This window comes from Mizuhopecten yessoensis, unplaced genomic scaffold (genome assembly GCF_002113885.1).
Source record: "Mizuhopecten yessoensis strain PY_sf001 unplaced genomic scaffold, ASM211388v2 scaffold4823, whole genome shotgun sequence".
Lineage (NCBI taxonomy): Eukaryota > Metazoa > Mollusca > Bivalvia > Pectinida > Pectinidae > Mizuhopecten > Mizuhopecten yessoensis.
Window position 1 is genome coordinate 729112 of NW_018405739.1, and position 4760 is coordinate 733871.

General features: G+C 35.1%; 1 long non-coding RNA gene across 1 annotated transcript; it reads left to right on the forward strand.

Annotated features, from left to right (window-relative positions):
- Nucleotides 1-1134: 1134 nt before the first annotated feature.
- Nucleotides 1135-3127, forward strand: LOC110449849. Its single transcript, XR_002462908.1, has 3 exons — nt 1135-1258; nt 2290-2395; nt 3056-3127. It is a non-coding gene; the product is annotated as an uncharacterized LOC110449849 (long non-coding RNA).
- The last annotated feature ends 1633 nt before the right edge of the window (nt 3128-4760 follow it).

A 4760-nucleotide genomic window follows, 5' to 3' on the forward strand; every position in this document is an offset into this window, starting at 1 on the left:
GGTGCAGTGAAATGATAGGACGATTGTTGCAAATAAAATAAATCGGAATACACTACGCGCCCAAGTCATTATCAAATGATACCGGCCCTTGGTCGGACACATAATGATGAATAGCATATGTGTGCTGATGAAAGGGGAAACTTATAAATATTGTTCTAGGCCTACAGTTTTTTCCAAAGAATTTACTTACATAAAAAGCTGGTTAGGCTCTCTTGTATTGTATACGTGTCGATAATTGTAGTTACCAATAAAATGGAATAGATAGAAAAAGCAAATATGTGTGTAGCGAATGTGAATTCAATGCCAAGATTAAAATATTTGTAAGAAAGCAGATACATTGTGTTACTCGTTACCTTAGCGTCTTTACATCACAGGAAAACTTTTCGTATTTTAGCGGCCTTAGTTAATATGTAGCGTTCTAACATCCGAGGGACCCTAAAGTTAACTCAGTAGGCTGGCGCCCTAACATCATAGGAAAACTTTCGTATTTTAGCGGCCTTAGTTGATATGTAGCGTTCTAAAATCCTAGGAAACCATAAAGTTAACTCAGTAGGCTGGCGCCCTTACATCATAGGAAAACTTTACTTCATATTGTAATATCCTAACATCTCATGGAAGAAATAGTATTCTCAGTATCTGAGCGTCCAAACATCCCTGGGAAACCTGAACGTAACTCGTGTTTTAGCTGGTCAAAATTCCAATTCCAGGAAATCATTCATATTATTCGCGCTAGAGAAGTTACTGTGTAATAGATATTTGGATTAAGACGACAGTAAACATTTAAAATCATGTTATTTTTAGAAAATCTAAAGTTAAGTTACTTCAGCATTCAACTTGGTTCCGTTTTGCTAATCATACAAAATATTTCTGCATACTTGTTATTTATTTGTTATTGATCAACACCTATCGTGTAGTTTACACGTTTAGGCGCGCTACCAGTAAACAGATGTTGTTAAGTTACTTCATCAAAATGTCGATCTGCCATATTATCTAGACATAGACATGGCAGGCAGTAAACACATCAAACTATATTCCATATAATTTGTCAGGTGTCGGTATGACCGATAGACTGTCAGCAACAGGTGTTGGTTTTTCACAGAATTACAAATACTCCCAGACTATAAGTACACAAATCTGATCCCACACAAACCGATTTGCTAACTAATTTGGGCTCCTGCGAATCTCGACATGAAGGGGACGAATATTGCTCTTTGTCTGCTGATGCTGATGGCGATGACCACAGTAACGAGCTTTAAATGTATGTACTCTATATAAACAGTTGTATTTACTCAGATTCGATGTGTGGGAGATTATGATGTGCTACTCATGTTATATGATACAAATGTGGATCAAATGCAGCAAAAAAAATACATGTTGTCAGTGAAATGATAGTAGAATATGACATTATAGAAAGGAAACATTATGTTGCGTTATTTTTAATAGTATTTCGGGTCAGTCGAAAGGTTTCTGGTGTTTGTTTTCGTGTGAGAGTTTGAGAATGTTATCTTTTTCACACCTGTTTCCCTTCTTAATGACTAAGATATATATCCACGCGCCTGACGTCTTGTACCTCAGTGTGTTTGTTTATGCTTTTTCGATGACATCGTTTCTTTACAAATGATATCACCACAGCAGTGGTAATTGTAGTCTTTCTAAAAACAATCTTCACAAACCAGAAATCTGATGTTTACACTGCTGCTATGCCATCACTTTATTTTTCTGCAAATGAATTATTATCGGATTTCTTTGCAAGACACGTGACTGCAGTTATGTTATATGTTTACAAATCTAAGCACACAATTTGATTTCCATGAACGAACAGGAGATTGGAGGCGACTCAGGTATTGTAGAATAGACGAAGGGAAACATATCAGAATTAACAATCCAACTCTATGGGTATCCAAAGTGGACTATCTAACGTACTGTAAACCAATGAAAAAAATACTAACTTTGTAGTAAGATTGTATCAAATATATTGTAGGTGGATGGATGTTTCCGTCTTCATGTAATCAAAAAGTAACTTTTTATTCCGGACTTCGGGTTTAGTATGATTTTAGCTAGGGGCACAAAAGAAAAGAATAACAATAAGAAAATGTTCTAAAGTGTTGAAAGTATACAGGCGTGAACTGACAAAAGTAAAACTTTAATTAACATTACAATAGTTTCATTCATACATTGGTTCATTTAGGTTACGTGCACATTACCAAATTATTTAATCTGATCTTGTACACAAACGAAACCAAACCATCTGGCTTCACGCTTCTGACTTTTGTATATTTTATTTCACAGTGCTATCACTGCCATGTTTGGCTACATGCAGAAAATTTTGTCCTTTTGGCTTCAAGAACGACGGTAATTGCCCAAGGTGTACCTGTGCAAAGAGTCCAATCGAAGGGTACTGTATTACTTATATTCTGTACAGCATAACATGTATAAAGTTTATCATAAATAATGCAAAAGTCTGTGTCAAACGATTAACTTTAAACAAAAATAAAATGTTCAATATTTGTCAACATACAGAGGCAAAATTTGATCTGCAAGAGGCGTTTAAGTAAAACCAATAACATATGAACCCGCAAACAAGGCGGGGTGAACCCGCCTCATGCACCATATTGCGTACACGTAACCATGTCCTTCTGTCAATTCTAGGAAATAGTATGTGTCAGTAAAACAAAGTGAAAATATCTTCAATCCTGACATATATTACAACATTATAATTTGTACAGCCTATCCTGATTTAGGTAATTATTGGTAAACGTTGTAACGTTTGTCACATATTTAGGTAATTATTGGTCAACGTTGTAACGTTTGTCACATATTGGTAGCAAGGCAACGATAATTGTTATATTGTAAATAAATGTTAACTTGAAATTTAGTTATTAGATACAAACATTTAATAAAAGTGTAGTCCTGGCGATGTTTATTTTATTGATTAGGTTACTTACTATTCCACGGTCTGAGTAGGAAAGACATAGTTTATGATTCATTCTCATTACTCGAGTTTTGTTTTTGGTTGATATAATTTATAAGCTATAGTTTTATTTATATGTTTCAGAGTTGACTTGTGGTGAAGTTCAATCCGGAGCAATGTTATGTATGGCACACAATAAAAATAGTAAATAATTTGGCTTGGTGTCTATTGTTTTCTTGTGATCCCTCGTTTTTTTGCGGAGTTTGCTTGACAAGCTCACTTTTTACTGATAACACTTCTATTGTTACTGATATCTTTGACCTGCCACGTCATACTTATGGTAAACGACGATATCGTGGTGATATAAGTCAAATTTGCCATACAAATCTATTTGGAAGGACATATCGCTAGCAGATGGAACTTGAATAAGGTATTATCAATTTCATAAATGGNATGTGTTTTTTTATTTTATTATACCGAGTGTCATGTTTAGGTGTTTCACCACTTAACCATTTTTAAAGGTCCTTGTGTTGATTTGACATAAACCAAGACTTCATCTCAACAGTTGTCGAATGAACCAACCATGAATGTTATTTGATAACACCCTGGCACTGGGACGAACCGTACACGCATACGTTTGGCGCATGTAACAATTTTTGGAATAACACCCTGGCACTGGGACGAACCGTGCACGCATACGCTTGGCGCTTGTGATATTTTTTGGAATAACACCCTGGCACTGGGACGAACCGTGCACGCATACGTTTGGCGCATGGGATATTTTTTGGAATGTCACCCAGTCTTCTTTATCTTTGTAAAACGAGCAAGTAACATTGAAAATGTTCACATCTTTCTCAACCAATCAGATTACGAGATTTTAACAGAAGGTATAATAATTGTGGTTATACCATTGCTCAATGGAAAACAGTATAGAATACATTATTGTCACCTTAACACGATTCTGTGATTTTGTACATGCAAGAGTGTTTATACGTGTTCCTCAACCAACCTACGATAATTATACATTAAGGTAGGACCTCCCCATATGACATTTCAATGTAACATACATTTTTGTTATTGAAATCATTAAAATTATCCAAGGAGCAAGAAAAGTCAATCAATACAAAGCTAACCGTGTTAGGTATCACACGAGGGTATCTAGAAGATATGGACTCTTAAGCTTCAACAACGAAAACATGGTAATGAGCCAGGAAGTTATATTTGAGTCTTCCCTCATAATCTCTGTTTTTCCTTTTTACAACCATTTAAATAATGTCAAGGAACATGTCAAGTAACAAAACACGGTTATCCATAAAACTTTTAGTATTCGGCTATCTAGACCATATGGAAATGACATTGAGCGGGAACAAATGTGGGGGGTTTTCCTGATAAAAATAATTCTTAATTTAAAGTAAATATCCTAGAAACTGTTTTGGCTACAGAGATGACACACGCATTCATATTCATGTAAAAAGGAACAAAATGATTATAAATTTTGTTTGTTTGCACAGTTTATGTACCCTTATAACTAATGCATAATCCATCTAGTACCTGACGTCACACGAGGAAGGTCCTACTTCAGACGATATTATTATGAATAAGATTAATAAATGGCCCAAAACTCTCGACATGCTGGTCATTAGAAAGCATCTCACAAATGAAGTAGCACGAATGACCCAAATAATCTTGCTGTTTAAAGAATCCCACAGGTAATGTAACGGGTCTATACATTTTATACATTTTGTCAATCATAATATAGATGTACAGTTTAAAATATATCATGGCTGAATAAGATGTTTTCCTAACATAGTGTACGGTGAAATGGGCTTGATGTACTTTACATGTAAAT